The sequence below is a fragment of the Amia ocellicauda genome, chromosome 22 (genome assembly GCF_036373705.1).
Source record: "Amia ocellicauda isolate fAmiCal2 chromosome 22, fAmiCal2.hap1, whole genome shotgun sequence".
NCBI lineage: Eukaryota > Metazoa > Chordata > Actinopteri > Amiiformes > Amiidae > Amia > Amia ocellicauda.
The window spans coordinates 20154529-20178995 of NC_089871.1; positions in this window are offsets into that span (position 1 = coordinate 20154529).

The window sequence follows — 24467 nt, forward strand, 5'->3', positions numbered from 1 at the left end:
GATGTTATGCAGTTGAGCACATCTAACTTAAGAGAATGAAGATATTGCAAAACCATTCAAATCAAGGTTCTCTCAGCTTGACATGCACCCACACTATACATAAGGGCATTCTCTATCACAGATGAAGAGTTTACATGTGTAATTGAAAGTATACATTACAATTCATTAAACTCTTGAAACCAAATCAGTTCTGACCCGAAACAAAATGAAATGTTGTAAAATTGCATTTTTATGGATATGTTATGCAGTTGAGCACATCTAACTTTACAGAATGAAGATACAGCAAAACCATTCAAATCAAGCTTCTCTCTGCCAGATATGCTCCCACACTATACTTAACGGCATTCTCTTTCTTAGGTAAATAGTTTACATGTGTATTTGCAAGTATACATTACAATTTTTCAATCTCTTGAAACCAAGTCAGTTATTACCTGAAACAAAATTAAATGTTATAAAATTGCATCTTGAAGCATATGTAATGCAGTTGAGCAAATCTAACTTTACAGAATGATGATATTGCAAAACCATCCAAATCAAGCTTCTCTCAGCTTGATATGCTCCTACGCTATACATCAGGGCATTCTCTATCACAGATGAAGAGTTTACATGTGTATTTGACAGTATACATTACAATTCATCTAACTCTTGAAACCAAGTCAGTTCTGACCTGAAACAACATGAAATGCTGTAAAATTCCATTTGTAAGCATATGTAATGCAGTTGAGCACATCAAACTTTACAGACTGAAGATATTGCAAAACCATCCAAATCAAGCTTCTCTCTGCCAGATATGCTCCCACACTATACATAAGGGCATTCTCTATCATAGATGAAGAGTTTACATGTGTAATTGAAAGTATACATTACAATTCATCAAACTCTTGAAACCAAGTCAGTTCTGACCTGAAACAAATTGAAATGTTATAAAATTGCATTTGTAAGCATATGTAATGCAGTTGAGCACATCTAACTTTACAGAATGAACATACTGCAAAACCATCCAAATCAAGCATCTCCCAGCTTGATATGCTCCCACACTATACATAAGGGCATTCTCTATCACTGATGAAGAGTTTACATGTGAATTTGAAAGTATACATTACAATTCATCAAACTCTTGAAACCAAGTCAGTTCTGACCTGAAACAACATGAAATGTTGTAAAATTGCATTTGTATGCATATGTAATGCAGTTGAGCACATCGAACTTTACAAAATGAAGATATTGCAAAACCATCCAAATCAAGCATCTCTGAGCTTGATGTGCTCCCACACTATACATAAAGGCATTATCTATCATAGATGAAAAGTTTACATGTGTAATTGAAAGTATTAATTACAATTAATCAAACTCTTGAAACCATGTCAGTTCTGACCTGAAACAACATGAAATGTTGTAATATTGCATTTGTAAGCATTTGTAATTCAGTTGAGCACATCAAACTTTACAGAATGAAGATATTGCAAAACCATTCAAATCAAGCTTCTCTCTGCCAGATATGCTCCCATACTATACTTAAGGGCATACTCTGTCTTAGGTGAAGAGTTTACATATATCCAGTTCACATTACAATTCATCAAACTCTTGAAACCAAGTCAGTTCTGACCTGAAACAAAATGAAATTTTGTAAAATTGCATCTGTAAGCATATGTTATGCAGTTGAGCACATCAAAATTTATAGAATGAAGATATTGCAAAACCATTCAAATCAAGCTTCTCTCAGCTTGAAATGCTCCCACACTATACATAAGGTCATTCTCTATCACAGATAAGGAGTTTACATGTGTATTTGAAAGTATACAATACAATTCATCAAACTCTTGAAACCAAGTCAGTTCTGACCTGAAACAACATGAAATGCTGTAAAATTGCATTTGTATGCAAATGTAATGCTGTTGAGCACATCAAACTTAAGAGAATGAAGATATTGCAAAACCATTCAAATCAAGCTTCTCTCTGCTTGATATGCTCCCACACTATAAATCAGGGCATTCTCTGTCTTAGGTGAAAACTTTACATTTATATTTGCAAGTATACATTACAATTCATCAAACTCTTGAAACCAAGTCAGTTCGGACCTGAAACAACATGAAATGTCATAAAATTGCATTTGTAAGCATATGTAATGCAGTTGAGCACATCTTGCTTTACAGAATGAAGATATTGCAAAACCATCCAAATCAAGCTTCTCTCTGCCAGATATGCTCCCACACTATACATAAGGGCATTCTCTATCATAGATTAAGAGTTTACATGTGTAATTGAAAGTATACAGTACAATTCATCAAACTCTTGAAATCAAGTCAGTTCTGACCTGAAACAACATGAAATGTTGTAAAATTGCATTTGTAAGCATATGTATAACAGTTAAGCACATCTAACTTTACAGAATAAAGATAATGCAAAACCATCCAAAACAAGCTTCTCTCTGCTTGATATGCTCCCACACTATACATAAAGGCATTATCTATCATAGATGAAAAGTTTACATGTGTAATTGAAAGTATTAATTACAATTCATCTAACTCTTGAAACCAAGTCAGTTCTGACCTGAAACAACATGAAATGCTGTAAAATTCCATTTGTAAGCATATGTAATGCAGTTGAGCACATCAAAATTTATAGAATGAAGATATTGCAAAATCATGCAAATCAAGCTTCTCTCAGCTTGAAATGCTCCCACACTATACATAAGGTCATTCTCTATCACAGATAAGGAGTTTACATGTGAATTTGAAAGTATACAATACAATTCATCAAACTCTTGAAACCAAGTCAGTTCTGACCTGAAACAACATGAAATGCTGTAAAATTGCATTTGTATGCAAATGTAATGCTGTTGAGCACATCAAACTTAAGAGAATGAAGATATTGCAAAACCATTCAAATCAAGCTTCTCTCTGCTTGATATGCTCCCACACTATAAATCAGGGCATTCTCTGTCTTAGGTGAAAACTTTACATTTATATTTGCAAGTATACATTACAATTCATCAAACTCTTGAAACCAAGTCAGTTCGGACCTGAAACAACATGAAATGTCATAAAATTGCATTTGTAAGCATATGTAATGCAGTTGAGCACATCTTGCTTTACAGAATGAAGATACTGCAAAACCATCCAAATCAAGCTTCTCTCAGCTTGACATGCACCCACACTATACATAAGGGCATTCTCTATCATAGATGAAGAGTTTACATGTGTAATTGAAAGTATAAATTACAATTCATCAAACTCTTGAAACCAAGTCAGTTCTAACCTGAAACAAAACGAAATGTTGTAAAATTGCATCTGTAAGCATTTGTAATGCAGTGGAGCACATCAAACTTTACAGAATGAAGATATTGCAAAACCATTCAAATCAAGCTTCTCTCAGTTTGATATGCTCCCACACTATACATAAGGTTGTTCTCTATGAAAGTTGAAGAGTTTACATGTGAATTTACTAGTATACATTACAATTCATCAAACTCTTGAAACCAAGTCAGTTCTGACCTAAGACAACATGAAATGTTGTAAAATTGCCTTTGTATGCATATGTTATGCAGTTGAGCACATCTGACTTTACAGAATGAAGATTTTGCAACACCATTCAAATCAAGCTTCTCTCTGCCAGATATGCACCCACACTATAAATAAGGGCATTCTCTATCATAGATGAGGAGTTTACATGTGTAATTGAAAGTATACATTACAATTCATTAAACTCTTCAAACCAAATCAGTTCTGACCCGAAACAAAATGAAATGTTGTAAAATTGCATTTGTATGGATATGTTATGCAGTTGAGCACATCTAACTTTACAGAATGAAGATATAGCAAAACCATTCAAATCAAGCTTCTCTCTGCCAGATATGCTCCCACACTATACTTAACGGCATTCTCTTTCTTAGGTAAATAGTTTACATGTGTATTTGCAAGTATACATTACAATTTTTCAAACTCTTGAAACCAAGTCAGTTATTACCTGAAACAAAATTAAATGTTATAAAATTGCATCTTGAAGCATATGTAATGCAGTTGAGCACATCTAACTTTACAGAATGAAGATATTGCAAAACCATCCAAATCAAGCTTCTCTCAGCTTGATATGCTCCTACACTATAAATAAGGGCATTCTCTATCATAGATGAGGAGTTTACATGTGTAATTAAAAGTATACATTACAATTCATCAAACTCTTCAAACCAAATCAGTTCTGACCTGAAACAACATGAAATGTTGTAAAATTGCATATGAAATGAAGTTGAGCACATCTAGCTTTACAGAATGAAGATACTGCAAAACCATCCAAATCAAGCTTCTCTCAGCTTGATATGCACCCACACTATACTTAACGGCATTCTCTATCTTAGGTGAAGAGTTTACATGTGTATTTGCAAGTGTACATTACAATTCATCAAACTCTTGAAACCAAGTCAGTTTCACCTGAAACAAAATGAAATGTTAAAAAATTGTATCTGTAAGCATATGTAATGCAGTTGTGCACATCAAAATTTAAAGAATGAAGATATTGCAAAATCATGCAAATCAAGCTTCTCTCACTTGATATGCTCCCACACTATATATCAGGGCATTCTCTGTCTTAGGTGAAAACTTTACATTTATATTTGCAAGTATACATTAAATTCATCAAACTCTTGAAACCAAGTCAGTTCTGACCTGAAACAACATGAAATGTTGTAAAATTGCATTTGTATGCATATGTTATGCAATTGAGCACATCTAACTTTAGTGAATGAAGATATTGCAAAACCATTCAAATCAAGCATCTCTCTGCTTGATATGTTGCCACACTATACATAAGGGCATTCTCTATCAAAGTTGAAGAGTTTACATGTGAATTTGCTAGTATACATTACAATTCATCAAACTCTTGAAACCAAGTCAGTTCTGACCTGAAATAACATGAAATGTCATAAAATTGCATTTGTAAGCATATGTAATGCAGTTGAGCACATCTAGCTTTACAGAATGAAGATACTGCAAAACCATCCAAATCAAGCTTCTCTCAGCTTGACATGCACCCACACTATACATAAGGGCATTCTCTATCACAGATGAAGAGTTTACATTTGTATTTGAAAGTATACATTACAATTCATCAAACTCTTGAAATTAAGTCAGTTCTGACCTAAAACAACATGATATGTTGTAAAATTGCTTTTGTATGCATATGTTATGCAGTTGAGCACATCTGACTTTACAGAATGAAGATTTTGCAAAACCATTCAAATCAAGCTTCTCTCTGCCAGATATGCACCCACACTATAAATAAGGGCATTCTCTATCATAGATGAAGAGTTTACATGTGTAATTGAAAGTATACATTACAATTCATTAAACTCTTGAAACCAAATCAGTTCTGACCCGAAACAAAATGAAATGTTGTAAAATTGAATTTTTATGGATATGTTATGCAGTTGAGCACATCTAACTTTACAGAATGAAGATATAGCAAAACCATTCAAATCAAGCTTCTCTCTGCCAGATATGCTCCCACACTATACTTAACGGCATTCTCTTTCTTAGGTAAATAGTTTACATGTGTATTTGCAAGTATACATTACAATTTATCAAACTCTTGAAACCAAGTCAGTTATTACCTGAAACAAAATTAAATGTTTTAAAATTGCATCTGTAAGCATATGTAATGCAGTTGAGCACATCTAACTTTACAGAATGAAGATATTGCAAAACCATCCAAATCAAGCTTCTCTCAGCTTGATATGCTCCTACGCTATACATCAGGGCATTCTCTATCACAGATGAAGAGTTTTCATGTGTATTTGACAGTATACATTACAATTCATCTAACTCTTGAAACCAAGTCAGTTCTGACCTGAAACAACATGAAATGCTGTTAAATTGCATTTGTAAGCATATGTAATGCAGTTGAGCACATCAAACTTTACAGACTGAAGATATTGCAAAACCATCCAAATCAAGCTTCTCTCTGCCAGATATGCTCCCACACTATACATAAGGGCATTCTCTATCATAGATGAAGAGTTTACATGTGTAATTGAAAGTATACATTACAATTCATCAAACTCTTGAAACCAAGTCAGTTCTAACCTGAAACAACATGAAATGTTGTAAAATTGCATCTGTAAGCATATGTAATGCAGTGGAGCACAACAAACTTTACAGAATGAAAATACTGCAAAACCATCCAAATCAAGCTTCTCTCAGTTTGATATGCTCCCACACTATACATAAGGTTATTCTCTATCATAGATAAAGAGTTTACATGTGAATTTGCAAGTATACATTACAATTCATCAAACTCTTCAAACCAAGTCAGTTCTGACCTGAAACAAATTGAAATGTTATAAAATTGCATTTGTAAGCATATGTAATGCAGTTGAGCACATCTAACTTTACAGAATGAACATACTGCAAAACCATCCAAATCAAGCATCTCCCAGCTTGATATGCTCCCACACTATACATAAGGGCATTCTCTATCACTGATGAAGAGTTTACATGTGAATTTGAAAGTATACATTACAATTCATCAAACTCTTGAAACCAAGTCAGTTCTGACCTGAAACAACATGAAATGTTGTAAAATTGCATTTGTATGCATATGTAATGCAGTTGAGCACATCGAACTTTACAAAATGAAGATATTGCAAAACCATCCAAATCAAGCATCTCTGAGCTTGATATGCTCCCAAACTATACATAAAGGCATTATCTATCATAGATGAAAAGTTTACATGTGTAATTGAAAGTATTAATTACAATTAATCAAACTCTTGAAACCATGTCAGTTCTGACCTGAAACAACATGAAATGTTGTAATATTGCATTTGTAAGCATTTGTAATTCAGTTGAGCACATCAAAGTTTACAGAATGAAGATATTGCAAAACCATTCAAATCAAGCTTCTCTCTGCCAGATATGCTCCCATACTATACTTAAGGGCATACTCTGTCTTAGGTGAAGAGTTTACATATATCCAGTTTACATTACAATTCATCAAACTCTTGAAACCAAGTCAGTTCTGACCTGAAACAAAATGAAATTTTGTAAAATTGCATCTGTAAGCATATGTTATGCAGTTGAGCACATCAAAATTTATAGAATGAAGATATTGCAAAATCATGCAAATCAAGCTTCTCTCAGCTTGAAATGCTCCCACACTATACATAAGGTCATTCTCTATCACAGATAAGGAGTTTACATGTGTATTTGAAAGTATACAATACAATTCATCAAACTCTTGAAACCAAGTCAGTTCTGACCTGAAACAACATGAAATGCTGTAAAATTGCATTTGTATGCAAATGTAATGCTGTTGAGCACATCAAACTTAAGAGAATGAAGATATTGCAAAACCATTCAAATCAAGCTTCTCTCTGCTTGATATGCTCCCACACTATAAATCAGGGCATTCTCTGTCTTAGGTGAAAACTTTACATTTATATTTGCAAGTATACATTACAATTCATCAAACTCTTGAAACCAAGTCAGTTCGGACCTGAAACAACATGAAATGTCATAAAATTGCATTTGTAAGCATATGTAATGCAGTTGAGCACATCTTGCTTTACAGAATGAAGATACTGCAAAACCATCCAAATCAAGCTTCTCTCAGCTTGACATGCACCCACACTATACATAAGGGCATTTTCTATCATAGATGAAGAGTTTACATGTGTAATTGAAAGTATACATTACAATTCATCAAACTCTTGAAACCAAGTCAGTTCTGACCTAAAACAACATAAAATGTTGTAATATTGCATTTGTAAGCATATGTAATGCAGTTGAGCACATCAAACTTTACAGACTGAAGATATTGCAAAACCATCCAAATCAAGCTTCTCTCTGCCAGATATGCTCCCACACTATACATAAGGGCATTCTCTATCATAGATGAAGAGTTTACATGTGTAATTGAAAGTATACATTACAATTCATCAAACTCTTGAAACCAAGTCAGTTCTAACCTGAAACAAAACGAAATGTTGTAAAATTGCATCTGTAAACATTTGTAATGCAGTGGAGCACATCAAACTTTACAGAATGAAGATATTGCAAAACCATTCAAATCAAGCTTCTCTCAGTTTGATATGCTCCCACACTATACATAAGGTTGTTCTCTATCAAAGTTGAAGAGTTTACATGTGAATTTGCTAGTATACATTACAATTAATCAAACTCTTGAAACCAAGTCAGTTCTGACCTGAAACAACATGAAATGTTGTAAAATTGCATTTGTATGGATATGTTATGCAGTTGAGCACATCTAACTTTACAGAATGAAGATACAGCAAAACCATTCAAATCAAGCTTCTCTCTGCCAGATATGCTCCCACACTATACTTAACGGCATTCTCTTTCTTAGGTAAATAGTTTACATGTGTATTTGCAAGTATATATTACAATTTTTCAATCTCTTGAAACCAAGTCAGTTATTACCTGAAACAAAATTAAATGTTATAAAATTGCATCTTGAAGCATATGTAATGCAGTTGAGCAAATCTAACTTTACAGAATGAAGATATTGCAAAACCATCCAAATCAAGCTTCTCTCAGCTTGATATGCTCCTACACTATACATAAGGGCATTCTCTATCACTGATGAAGAGTTTACATGTGTATTTGACAGTATACATTACAATTCATCTAACTCTTGAAACCAAATCAGTTCTGACCTAAAACAACATGAAATGTTGTAAAATTACATTTGTAAGCATTTGTAATGCAGTTGAGCACATCAACCTTTACAGACTGAAGATATTGCAAAACCATCCAATTCAAGCTTCTCTCTGCCAGATATGCTCTCACACTATACATAAGGGCATTCTCTATCATAGATGAAGAGTTAACATGTGTAATTACAAGTATACATTACAATTCATCAAACTCTTGAAACCAAGTCAGTTCTAACCTGAAACAACATGAAATGTTGTAAAATTGCATCTGTAAGCATATGAAATGTAGTGGAGCACATCAAACTTTACAGACTGAAGATATTGCAAAACCATTCAAATCAAGCTTCTCTCTGCCAGATATGCTCCCACACTATACATAAGGGCATTCTCTATCATAGATGAAGAGTTTACATGTGAATTTGAAAGTATACATTACAATTCATCAAACTCTTGAAACCAAGTCAGTTTTGACCTAAAACAACATGAAATGTTGGAAAATTACATTTGTAAGCATATGTAATGCAGTTGAGCCCATCAAAATTTACAAAATGAAGATATTGCAAATCCATCCAAATCAAACATCTCTGAGCTTGATGTGCTCCCACACTATACATAAAGGCATTCTCTATCATAGATGAAAAGTTTACATGTGTAATTACAAGTATACATTACAATTCATCAAACTCTTGAAACCAAGTCAGTTCTAACCTGAAACAACATGAAATGTTGTAAAATTGCATCTGTAAGCATATGAAATGCAGTGGAGCACATCAAACTTTACAGACTGAAGATATTGCAAAACCATTCAAATCAAGCTTCTCTCTGCCAGATATGCTCCCACACTATACATAAGGGCATTCTCTATCATAGATGAAGAGTTTACATGTGTAATTGAAAGTATACATTACAATTCATCAAACTCTTGAAACCATGTCAGTTCTGACCTGAAACAACATGAAATATTGTAATATTGCATTTGAAAGCATTTGTAATTCAGTTGAGCACATCAAACTGTACAGAATGAAGATATTGAAAAACCATTCAAATCAAGCATCTCTCAGCCAGATATGCTCCCATACTATACTTAAGGGCATTCTCTGTCTTAGGTGAAGACTTTACATTTATATTTGCAAGTATACATTCCAATTCATCAAACTCTTGAAACCTAGTCAGTTCTGACCTGAAACAACATGAAATGTTGTAAAATTGCATTTGTATGCATATGTTATGCATTTGAGCACATCTAACTTAAGAGAATGAAGATATTGCAAAACCATTCAAATCAAGCTTCTGTCTGCTTGATATGCTCCCACACTATAAATCAGGGCATTCTCTGTCTTAGGTGAAAACTTTACATTTATATTTGCAAGTATACATTACATTTCATCAAACTCTTGAAACCAAGTCAGTTCGGACCTGAAACAACATGAAATGTCATAAAATTGCATTTGTAAGCATATGTAATGCAGTTGAGCACATCTAACTTTACAGAATGAACATACTGCAAAACAATCCAAATCAATCATCTCTCAGCTTGATATGCTCCCACACTATACATAAGGGCATTCTCTATCACTGATGAAGAGTTTACATGTGAATTTGAAAGTATACATTACAATTCATCAAACTCTTGAAACCAAGTCAGTTATTACCTGAAACAAAATGAAATGATATAAAATTGCATCTGTAAGCATATGTAATGCAGTTGAGCACATCTAACTTTACAGAATAAGTATATTGCAAAACCATCCAAAACAAGCTTCTCTCAGCTTGATTTGCTCCCACACTATACAAAAGGGCATTATCTATCAGAGGAGAAGAGTTTACAAGTGTATATGCAAGTATACATTACAATTCATCAAACTCTTGAAACCAAGTCAGTTCTGACCTGAAACAACATGAAATGTTGTAAAATTGCATTTGTAAGCATATGTATTGCAGTTAAGCACATCTAACTTTACAGAATAAAGATATTGCAAAACCATCCAAATCAAGCATCTCTCAGCTTGATATGCTCCCACACTATACTTAAGGGCATTCTCTTTCTTAGGTGATGAGTTTTCATGTGTATTTGCAAGTATACTTTACAAGTCATCAAACTCTTGAAACCAAGTCAGTTCTGACCTGAAACAAAACGAAATGTTGTAAAATTGCATCTGTAAGCATTTGTAATGCAGTGGAGCACATCAAACTTTACAGTTGTAAAACTGTAAACTTGTAAACTCTTCACCTCTGATAGATAATGCCCTTTTGTATAGTGTGGGAGCATATCAAGCTGAGAGAAGCTTGTTTTGGATGGTTTTGCAATATCTTTATTCTTTAAATTTTGATGTGCTCAACTGCATTACATATGCTTACAAATGCAATTTCACAACATTTGATGTTGTTTCAGGTCAGAACTGACTTGATTTCAAGAGTTTGATGAATTGTGATGTAAACTGGATAAATGTAAACTCTTCACCTAAGACAGAGAATGCTGATAAGTATATTGTGGGAGCATATCTGGCAGAGAGAAGCTTGATTTGGATGGTTTTGCAATATCGTTATTCTGTAAAGTTAGATGTGCTCAACTGCATTACATATGCTTACAAATAGAATTTCACAAAAGTTCATGTTGTTTCAGGTCAGAACTGACTTGATTTCAAGAGTTTGATGAATTGTAATGTATACTTGCAAATACACATGAAAACTCTTCCCCTATGACAGAGAATGCCCTTATGTATAGTGTGGGAGCATATCAAGCTGAGAGAAGCTTGTTTTGGATGGTTTTGCAATATCTTTATTCTGTAAAGTTAGATGTGCTTAACTGCAAGTACATATGCTTACAAATGCAAATTTATTACATTTCATGTTGTTTCAGGTCAGAACTGACTTGATTTCAAGAGTTTGATGAATTGTAATGTATTCTTGCAAATACACATGAAAACTCTTCACGTATGATAGAGAATGCCCTTAAGTATAGTGTGGGAGCATATCAAGCTGAGAGAAGCTTGATTTGGATGGTTTTGCAATATCTTTATTCTGTAAAGTTAGATGTGCTCAACTGCATTACATATGCTTACAAATGTAATTTCACAACATTTCATATTGTTTATGGTCAGAACTGACTTGGATTCAAGAGTTTGATGAATTCTAATCTATACTTGCAAATACACTTGTAAACTCTTCTCCTCTGATAGATAATGCCCCTTTGTATAGTGTGGGAGCATATCAAGCTGAGAGAAGCTTGTTTTGGATGGTTTTGCAATATCTTTATTCTGTAAAGTTAGATGTGCTCAACTGCAATACATATGCTTACAAATGCAATTTCACATTTCATGTTGTTTCAGTTCAGAACTGACTTGATTTCAAGAGTTTGATGAATTGTAATGTAAACTTGCAAATACACTTGTAAACTCTTCTCCTCTGATAGATAATGCCCCTTTGTATTGTGTGGGAGCATATCAAGCTGAGAGAAGCTTGTTTTCGATGGTTTTGCAATATCTTCATTCTGTAAAGTTAGATGTGCTTAACTTCAATACATATGCTTACAAATGCAATTTTACATCATTTCATGTTGTTTCAGGTCAGAACTGACTTGATTTCAAGAGTTTGATGAATTGTAATGTATACTTGCTAATACACATGAAAACTCTTCACGTATGATAGAGAATGCCCTTAAGTATAGTGTGGGAGCATATCAAGCTGAGAGAACCTTGATTTGGATGGTTTTGCAATATCTTTATTCTGTGAAGTTAGATGTGCTCAACTGCAATACAAATGCTTAGAAATGTAATTTAATTACATTTCATGTTGTTTCAGGTCAGAACTGACTTGGTTTCAAGAGTTTGATGACTTGTAATGTATACTTGCAAATACACATGTAAACTCTTCACCTAAGAAAGAGAATGCCCTTATGTATATTGTGGGAACATATCAAGCTGAGAGAAGCTTGTTTTGGATGGTTTTGCAATATCTTTATTCTTTAAAATTAGATGTGCTCAACTGCATTACATATGCTTACAAATGCAATTTTACATCATTTCATGTTGTTTCAGGTCAGAACTGACTTGATTTCAAGAGTTTGATGAATTGTAATGTATACTTGCAAATACACATGAAAACTCTTCACCTATGATAGAGAATGCCCTTAAGTACAGTGTGGGAGCATATCAAGCTGAGGGAACCTTGATTTGGATGGTTTTGCAATATCTTTATTCTGCAAAGTTAGATGTGCTCAACTGCAATACATATGCTTACAAATGTAATTTAATTACATTTCATGTTGTTTCAGGTCAGAACTGACTTGGTTTCAAGAGTTTGATGACTTGTAATGTATACTTGCAAATACACAAGAAAACTCTTCACCTATGATAGAGAATGCCCTTAAGTATAGTGTGGGAGCAAATCAAGCTGAGAGATGCTTCATTTCGATGGTTTTGCAATATCTTTATTCTTTAAAGTTAGATGTGCTCAACTGCATTACATATGCTTACAAATGCAATTTCACAACATTGCATGTTGTTTCAGGTCAGAACTGACTTGATTTCAAGAGTTTGATGAATTGTAATGTATACTTGCAAATACACTTGTAAACTCTTCTCCTCTGATAGATAATGCCCTTTTGTATAGTGTGGGAGTATATCAAGCTGAGAGAAGCTTGTTTTGGATGGTTTTGCAATATCTTTATTCTGTAAAGTTAGATGTGCTTAACTGCAATACATATGCTTACAAATGCAATTTTACAACATTTCATGTTGTTTCAGGTCAGAACTGACTTGATTTCAAGAGTTTGATGACTTGTAATGTATACTTGCAAATACACATGAAAACTCGACACCTATGATAGAAAATGCTCTTAAGTATAGTGTGGGAGCATATCAAGCTGAGAGATGCTTGATTTGGATAGTTTTGCATTATCTTTATTCTGTAAAGTTTGATATGCTCAACTGCAATACATTAGCATACAAATGTAATTTTACAACATTTCATGTTGTTTCAGGTCAGAACTGACTTGATTTCAAGAGTTTGATGAATTGTAATGTATACTTGGAAATGCACTTGTAAACTCTTCACCTCTGATAGATAATGCCCTTTTGTATAGTGTGGGAGCATATCAAGCTGAGAGAAGCTTGTTTTGGATGGTTTTGCAATATCTTTATTCTTTAAATTGTGATGTGCTCAACTGCAATACATATGCTTACAAATGCAATTTCACAACATTTGATGTTGTTTCAGGTCAGAACTGACTTGATTTCAAGAGTTTGATGAATTGTAATGTATACTTGCAAATTCATTTGTGAACTCTTCACCTATGATAGAGAATGCCCTTAAGTATAGTGTGGGAGCATATCAAGCTGAGAGAAGCTTGTTTTGGATGGTTTTGCAATATCTTTATTCTTTAAATTTTGATGTGCTCAACTGCATTACATATGCTTACAAATGCAATTTCACAACATTTGATGTTGTTTCAGGTCAGAACTGACTTGATTTCAAGAGTTTGATGAATTGTGATGTAAACTGGATAAATGTAAACTCTTCACCTAAGACAGAGAATGCTGTTAAGTATATTGTGGGAGCATATCTGGCAGAGAGAAGCTTGATTTGGATGGTTTTGCAATATCGTTATTCTGTAAAGTTAGATGTGCTCAACTGCATTACATATGCTTACAAATACAATTTCACAAAAGTTAATGTTGTTTCAGGTCAGAACTGACTTGATTTCAAGAGTTTGATGAATTGTAATGTATACTTGCAAATACACATGAAAACTCTTCACCTATGACAGAGAATGCCCTTATGTATAGTGTGGGAGCATATCAAGCTGAGAGAAGCTTGTTTTGGATGGTTTTGCAATATCTTTATTCTGTAAAGTTAGATGTGCTTAACTGCAAATACATATGCTTACAAATGCAAATTAATTACATTTCATGTTGTTTCAGGTCAGAACTGACTTGATTTCAAGAGTTTGATGAATTGTAATGTATTCTTGCAAATACACATGAAAACTCATCACCTATGAAAGAGAATGCCCTTAAGTATAGTGTGGGAGCATAACAAGCTGAGAGAAGCTTGATTTGGATGGTTTTGCAATATCTTTATTCTGTAAAGTTAGATGTGCTCAACTGCATTACATATGCTTACAAATGTAATTTCAAAACATTTCATATTGTTTATGGTCAGAACTGACTTGGATTCAAGAGTTTGATGAATTCTAATGTATACTTGCAAATACACTTGTAAACTCTTCTCCTCTGATAGATAATGCCCCTTTGTATAGTGTGGGAGCATATCAAGCTGAGAGAAGCTTGTTTTGGATGGTTTTGCAATATCTTTATTCTGTAAAGTTAGATGTGCTCAACTGCAATACATATGCTTACAAATGCAATTTCACATTTCATGTTGTTTCAGTTCAGAACTGACTTGATTTCAAGAGTTTGATGAATTGTAATGTAAACTTGCAAATACACTTGTAAACTCTTCTCCTCTGATAGATAATGCCCCTTTGTATTGTGTGGGAGCATATCAAGCTGAGAGAAGCTTGTTTTCGATGGTTTTGCAATATCTTCATTCTGTAAAGTTAGATGTGCTTAACTTCAATACATATGCTTACAAATGCAATTTTACATCATTTCATGTTGTTTCAGGTCAGAACTGACTTGATTTCAAGAGATTGATGAATTGTAATGTATACTTGCTAATACACATGAAAACTCTTCACGTATGATAGAGAATGCCCTTAAGTATAGTGTGGGAGCATATCAAGCTGAGAGAACCTTGATTTGGATGGTTTTGCAATATCTTTATTCTGTGAAGTTAGATGTGCTCAACTGCAATACAAATGCTTACAAATGTAATTTAATTACATTTCATGTTGGTTCAGGTCAGAACTGACTTGGTTTCAAGAGTTTGATGACTTGTAATGTATACTTGCAAATACACTTGTAAACTCTTCACCTCTGATAGATAATGCCCTTTTGTATAGTGTGGGAGCATATCAAGCTGAGAGAAGCTTGTTTTCGATGGTTTTGCAATATCTTCATTCTGTAAAGTTAGATGTGCTTTACTTCATTACATATGCTTACAAATGCAATTTTACATCATTTCATGTTGTTTCAGGTCAGAACTGACTTGATTTCAAGAGTTTGATGAATTTTAATGTATACTTGCAAATACACATGTAAACTCTTCACCTAAGAAAGAGAATGCCCTTAAGTATATTGTGGGAACATATCAAGCTGAGAGAAGCTTGTTTTGGATGGTTTTGCAATATCTTTATTCTTTAAAATTAGATGTGCTCAACTGCATTACATATGCTTACAAATGCAATTTCACAACATTTAATGTTGTTTCAGGTCAGAACTGACTTGGTTTCAATAGTTTGATGAATTGTAATGTATACTTGCAAATACACTTGTAAACTCTTCTCCTCTGATAGATAATGCCATTTTGTATAGTGTGGGTGCATATCAAGCTGAGAGAAGCTTGTTCTGGATGGTTTTGCAATATCTTTATTCTTTAAATTTTGATGTGCTCAACTGCAATACATATGCTTACAAATGCAATTTCACAACATTTAATGTTGTTTCAGGTCAGAACTGACTTGATTTCATGAGTTTGATGAATTGTAATGTATACATGCAAATACACTTGTAAACTCTTCACCTCTGATAGATAATGCCCTTTTGTATAGTGTGGGAGCATATCAAGCTGAGAGAAGCTTTTTTCGATGGTTTTGCAATATCTTCATTCTGTAAAGTTAGATGTGCTTTACTTCAATACATATGCTTACAAATGCAATTTTACATCATTTCATGTTGTTTCAGGTCAGAACTGACTTGATTTCAAGAGTTTGATGAATTGTAATGTATACTTGCAAATACACATGCAAACTCTTCACCTATGATAGAGAATGCCCTTAAGTACAGTGTGGGAGCATATCAAGCTGAGAGAACCTTGATTTGGATGGTTTTGCAATATCTTTATTCTGCAAAGTTCGATGTGCTCAACTGCAATACATATGCTTACAAATGTAATTTAATTACATTTCATGTTGTTTCAGGTCAGAACTGACTTGGTTTCAAGAGTTTGATGACTTGTAATGTATACTTGCAAATACACAAGAAAACTCTTCACCTATGATAGAGAATGCCCTTAAGTATAGTGTGGGAGCAAATCAAGCTGAGAGATGCTTGATTTCGATGGTTTTGCAATATCTTTATTCTTTAAAGTTAGATGTGCTCAACTGCATTACATATGCTTACAAATGCAATTTCACAACATTGCATGTTGTTTCAGGTCAGAACTGACTTGATTTCAAGAGTTTGATGAATTGTAATGTATACTTGCAAATACACTTGTAAACTCTTCTCCTCTGATAGATAATGCCCTTTTGTATAGTGTGGGAGTATATCAAGCTGAGAGAAGCTTGTTTTGGATGGTTTTGCAATATCTTTATTCTGTAAAGTTAGATGTGCTTAACTGCAATACATATGCTTACAAATGCAATTTTACAACATTTCATGTTGTTTCAGGTCAGAACTGACTTGATTTCAAGAGTTTGATGACTTGTAATGTATACTTGCAAATACACATGAAAACTCGACACCTATGATAGAAAATGCTCTTAAGTATAGTGTGGGAGCATATCAAGCTGAGAGATGCTTGATTTGGATGGTTGTGCATTATCTTTATTCTGTAAAGTTAGATGTGCTTAACTGTTATACATATGCTTACAAATGCAATTTTACAACATTTCATGTTGTTTCAGGTCAGAACTGACTTGATTTCAAGAGTTTGATGAATTGTAATGTATACTTGCAAATACACTTGTAAACTCTTCACCTCTGATAGATAATGCCCATTTGTATAGTGTGGGAGCATATCAAGCTGAGAGAAGCTTGTTTTGGATGGTTTTGCAATATCTTTATTCTTTAAATTTTGATGTGCTCAACTGCAATACATATGCTTACAAATGCAATTTCACAACATTTGATGTTGTTTCAGGTCAGAACTGACTGGATTTCAAGAGTTTGATGAATTGTAATTTATACTTGCAAATACACTTGTGAACTCTTCACCTATGATAGAGAATGCCCTTAAGTATAGTGTGGGAGCATATGAAGCTGAGAGAACCTTGATTTGGATGGTTTTGCAATATCTTTATTCTGCAAAGTTAGATGTGCTCAACTGCAATACATATTCTTACAAATGTAATTTAATTACATTTCATGTTGTTTCAGGTCAGAACTGACTTGGTTTCAAGAGTTTGATGACTTGTAATGTATACTTGCAAATACACAAGAAAACTCTTCACCTATGATAGAGAATGCCCTTAAGTATAGTGTCGGAGCAAATCAACCTGAGAGAAGCTTGATTTGGATGGTTTTGCAATATCTTTATTTTTTAAAGTTACATGTGCTCAACTGCATTACATTGGCTTACAAATGTAATTTTACAACATTTCATGTTGTTTCAAGTCAGAACTGACTTGGTTTCAAGAGTTTGATGACTTGTAATGTATACTTGCAAATACACATGAAAACTCTTCACCTATGATAGAGAATGCCCTTTTGTATAGTGTGGGAGCATATTAAGCTGAGAGAAGCTTGTTTTCGATGATTTTGCAATATCTTCATTCTGTAAAGTTAGATGTGCTTTACTTCAATACATATGCTTAGAAATGCAATTTTACATCATTTCATGTTGTTTCAGGTCAGAACTGACTTGATTTCAAGAGTTTGATGAATTGTAATGTATACTTGCAAATACACTTGTAAACTCTTCTCCTCTGATAGATAATGCCCTTTTGTATAGTGTGGGAGTATATCAAGCTGAGAGAAGCTTGTTTTGGATGGTTTTGCAATATCTTTATTCTGTAAAGTTAGATGTGCTTAACTGCAATACATATGCTTACAAATGCAATTTTACAACATTTCATGTTGTTTCAGGTCAGAACTGACTTGATTTCAAGAGTATGATGACTTGTAATGTATACTTGCAAATACACATGAAAACTCGACACCTATGATAGAAAATGCTCTTAAGTATAGTGTGGGAGCATATCAAGCTGAGAGATGCTTGATTTGGATGGTTTTGCATTATCTTTATTCTGTAAAGTTAGATGTGCTTAACTGTTATACATATGCTTACAAATGCAATTTTACAACATTTCATGTTGTTTCATGTCAGAACTGACTTGATTTCAAGAGTTTGATGAATTGTAATGTATACTTGCAAATACACTTGTAAACTCTTCACCTCTGATAGATAATGCCCATTTGTATAGTGTGGGAGCATATCAAGCTGAGAGAAGCTTGTTTTGGATGGTTTTGCAATATCTTTATTTTTTAAATTTTGATGTGCTCAACTGCAATACATATGCTTACAAATGCAATTTCACAACATTTGATGTTGTTTCAGGTCAGAACTGACTTGATTTCAAGAGTTTGATGAATTGTAATGTATACTTGCAAATACACTTGTGAACTCTTGACCTATGATAGAGAATGCCCTTAAGTATAGTGTGGGAGCATATCAAGCTGAGAGAACCTTGATTTGGATGGTTTTGCAATATCTTTATTCTGCAAAGTTAGATGTGCTCAACTGCAATACATATGCTTACAAATGTAATTTAATTACATTTCATGTTGTTTCAGGTCAGAACTGACTTGGTTTCAAGAGTTTGATGACTTGTAATGTATACTTGCAAATACACAAGAATACTCTTCACCTATGATAGAGAATGCCCTTAAGTACAGTGTCGGAGCAAATCAAGCTGAGAGAAGCTTGATTTGGATGGTTTTGCAATATCTTTATTTTTTAAAGTTACATGTGCTCAACTGCATTACATTGGCTTACAAATGCAATTTTACAACATTTCATGTTGTTTCAGCTCAGAACTGACTTGGTTTCAAGAGTTTGTTGAATTGTAATGTATACTTTCAATTACATATGTTGACTCTTCATCTTTGATAGAGAATGACCTTATGTAAAGTGTGGGAGCATATCAAGCTGAGAGAAGCTTGATTTAGATGGTTTTGCAATTTCTTCATTCTGTAAAGTTTGATATGCTTAACTGCAATACATTAGCATACAAATGTAATTTAATTACATTTCATGTTGTTTCAGGTCAGAACTGACTTGGTTTCAAGAGTTTGATGACTTGTAATGTATACTTGCAAATACACATGAAAACTCTTCACCTATGATAGAGAATGCCCTTAAGTATAGTGTGGGAGCATATTAAGCTGAGAGATGCTTGATTTCGATGGTTTTGCAATATCTTTATTCTTTAAAGTTAGATGTGCTCAACTGCATTACATATGCTTACAAATGCAATTTCACAACATTGCATGTTGTTTCAGGTCAGAACTGACTTGATTTCAAGAGTTTGATGAATTGTAATGTATACTTGCAAATACACTTGTAAACTCTTCTCCTCTGATAGATAATGCCCTTTTGTATAGTGTGGGAGTATATCAAGCTGAGAGAAGCTTGTTTTGGATGGTTTTGCAATATCTTTATTCTGTAAAGTTAGATGTGCTTAACTGCAATACATATGCTTACAAATGCAATTTTACAACATTTCATGTTGTTTCAGGTCAGAACTGACTTGATTTCAAGAGTTTGATTAATTGTAATGTATACTTGCAAATACACTTGTAAACTCTTCTCCTCTGATAGATAATGCCATTTTGTATAGTGTGGGTGCATATCAAGCTGAGAGAAGCTTGTTTTGGATGGTGTTGCAATATCTTTATTCTGTAAAGTTAGATGTGCTTAACTGCAATACATATGCTTACAATGCAATTTTACATCATTTCATGTTGTTTCAGGTCAGAACTGACTTGATTTCAAGAGTTTGATGAATTGTAATGTTTACTTGCAAATACACATGAAAACTCTTCACCTATGATAGTGAATGCCCTTAAGTATTGTGTGGGAGCATATCAAGCTGAGAGAACCTTGATTTGGATGGTTTTGCAATATCTTTATTCTGCAAAGTTAGATGTGCTCAACTGCAATACATATGCTTACAAATGCAATTTCACAACATTTGATGTTGTTTCAGGTCAGAACTGACTTGATTTCAAAAGTTTGATGAATTGTAATGTATACTTGCAAATTCATTTGTGAACTCTTCAACTATGATAGAGAATGCCCTTAAGTATAGTGTGGGAGCATGTCAAGCTGAGAGAACCTTGATTTGGATGGTTTTGCAATATCTTTATTCTGCAAAGTTAGATGTGCTCAACAGCAATACATATGCTTAAAAATGTAATTTAATTACATTTCATGTTGTTTCAGGTCAGAACTGACTTGGTTTCAAGAGTTTGATGACTTGTAATGTATACTTGCAAATACACAAGAATACTCTTCACCTATGATAGAGAATGCCCTTAAGTATAGTGTCGGAGCAAATCAAGCTGAGAGAAGCTCGATTTAGATGGTTTTGCAATGTCTTCATTCTGTAAAGTTTGATATGCTTAACTGCAATACATTAGCATACAAATGTAATTTAATTACATTTCATGTTGTTTCAGGTCAGAACTGACTTGGTTTCAAGAGTTTGATGACTTGTAATGTATACTTGCAAATACACATGAAAACTCTTCACCTATGATAGAGAATGCCCTTAAGTATAGTGTGGGAGCATATTAAGCTGAGAGATGCTTGATTTCGATGGTTTTGCAATATCTTTATTCTTTAAAGTTAGATGTGCTCAACTGCATTACATATGCTTACAAATGCAATTTCACAACATTGCATGTTGTTTCAGGTCAGAACTGACTTGATTTCAAGAGTTTGATGAATTGTAATGTATACTTGCAAATACACTTGTAAACTCTTCTCCTCTGATAGATAATGCCCTTTTGTATAGTGTGGGAGTATATCAAGCTGAGAGAAGCTTGTTTTGGATGGTTTTGCAATATCTTTATTCTGTAAAGTTAGATGGGCTTAACTGCAATACATATGCTTACAAATGCAATTTTACAACATTTCATGTTGTTTCAGGTCAGAACTGACTTGATTTCAAGAGTTTGATGAATTGTAATGTATACTTGCAAATACACTTGTAAACTCTTCTCCTCTGATAGATAATGCCATTTTGTATAGTGTGGGTGCATATCAAGCTGAGAGAAGCTTGTTTTGGATGGTTTTGCAATATCTTTATTCTGTAAAGTTAGATGTGCTCAACTGCATTACATATGCTTACAAATGCAATTTCACAACATTGCATGTTGTTTCAGGTCAGAACTGACTTGATTTCAAGAGTTTGATGAATTGTAATGTATACTTGCAAATACACTTGTAAACTCTTCTCCTCTGATAGATAATGCCCTTTTGTATAGTGTGGGAGCATATCAAGCTGAGAGAAGCTTGTTTTGGATGGTTTTGCAATATCTTTATTCTGTAAAGTTAGATGTGCTTAACTGCAATACATATGCTTACAAATGCAATTTTACAACATTTCATGTTGTTTCAGGTCAGAACTGACTTGATTTCAAGAGTTTGATGAATTGTAATGTATACTTGCAAATACACTTGTAAACTCTTCTCCTCTGATAGATAATGCCATTTTGTATAGTGTGGGTGCATATCAAGCTGAGAGAAGCTTGTTTTGGATGGTTTTGCAATATCTTTATTCTGTAAAGTTAGATGTGCTTAACTGCTATACATATGCTTACAAATGCAATTTAATTACATTTCATGTTGTTTCAGGTCAGAACTGACTTGATTTCAAGAGTTTGATGACTTGTAATGTGTACTTGCAAATACACATGAAAACTCGACACCTATGATAGAAAATGCTCTTAAGTATAGTGTGGGAGCATATCAAGCTGAGAGATGCTTGATTTGGATGGTTTTGCATTATCTTTATTCTGTAAAGTTAGATGTGCTTAACTGTTATACATATGCTTACAAATGCAATTTTACAACATTTCATGTTGTTTCAGGTCAGAACTGACTTGATTTCAAGAGTTTGATGAATTGTAATGTATACTTGCAAATACACTTGTAAACTCTTCACCTCTGATAGATAATGCCCATTTGTATAGTGTGGGAGCATATCAAGCTGAGAGAAGCTTGTTTTGGATGGTTTTGCAATATCTTTATTCTTTAAATTTTGATGTGCTCAACTGCAATACATATGCTTACAAATGCAATTTCACATCATTTGATGTTGTTTCAGGTCAGAACTGACTTGATTTCAAGAGTTTGATGAATTGTAATGTATACTTGCAAATACACTTGTGAACTCTTCACCTATGATAGAGAATGCCCTTAAGTATAGTGTGGGAGCATATCAAGCTGAGAGAACCTTGATTTGGATGGTTTTGCAATATCTTTATTCTGCAAAGTTAGATGTGCTCAACTGCAATACATATTCTTACAAATGTAATTTAATTACATTTCATGTTGTTTCAGGTCAGAACTGACTTGGTTTCAAGAGTTTGATGACTTGTAATGTATACTTGCAAATACACAAGAAAACTCCTCACCTATGATAGAGAATGCCCTTAAGTATAGTGTCGGAGCAAATCAACCTGAGAGATGCTTGATTTGGATGGTTTTGCAATATCTTTATTTTTTAAAGTTACATGTGCTCAACTGCATTACATTGGCTTACAAATGTAATTTTACAACATTTCATGTTGTTTCAGGTCAGAACTGACTTGGTTTCAAGAGTTTGATGACTTGTAATGTATACTTGCAAATACACAAGAAAACTCTTCACCTATGATAGAGAATGCCTTTAAGTATAGTGTCGGAGCATATCAAGCTGAGAGAAGCTTGATTTGGATGGTTTTGCAATATCTTTATTTTTTAAAGTTAGATGTGCTCAACTGCATTACATTTGCTTACAAATGCAATTTTACAACATTTCATGTTGTTTCAGGTCTGAACTGACTTGGTTTCAAGAGTTTGTTGAATTGTAATGTATACTTTGAATTACATATGTAAACTCTTCATCTTTGATAGAGAATGACCTTATGTAAAGTGTGGGAGTATATCAAGCTGAGAGAAGCTTGATTTAGATGGTTTTGCAATTTCTTCATTCTGTAAAGTTTGATATGCTCAACTGCAATACATATGCATACAAATGTAATTTAATTACATTTCATGTTGTTTCAGGTCAGAACTGACTTGGTTTCAAGAGTTTGATGACTTGTAATGTATACTTGCAAATACACATGAAAACTCTTCACCTATGGTAGAGAATGCCCTTAAGTATAGTGTGGGAGCATATCAAGCTGAGAGATGCTTGATTTGGATGGTTTTGCAATATCTTTATTCTTTAAAGTTAGATGTGCTCAACTGCATTACATATGCTTACAAATGCAATTTCACAACATTGCTTGTTGTTTCAGGTCAGAACTGACTTGATTTCAAGAGTTTGATGAATTGTAATGTATACTTGCAAATACACTTGTAAACTCTTCTCCTCTGATAGATAATGCCCTTTTGTATAGTGTGGGAGTAAATCAAGCTGAGAGAAGCTTGTTTTGGATGGTTTTGCAATATCTTTATTCTGTAATGTTAGATGTGCTTAACTGCAATACATATGCTTACAAATGCAATTTTACAACATTTCATGTTGTTTCAGATCAGAACTGACTCGGTTTCAAAAGTTTGATGAATTGTAATGTATACTTGCAAATACACTTGTAAACTCTTCTCCTCTGATAGATAATGCCCTTTTGTATAGTGTGGGAGCATATCAAGCTGAGAGAAGCTTGTTTTGGATGGTTTTGCAATATCTTTATTCTGTAAAGTTAGATGTGCTTAACTGCAATACATATGCTTACAAATG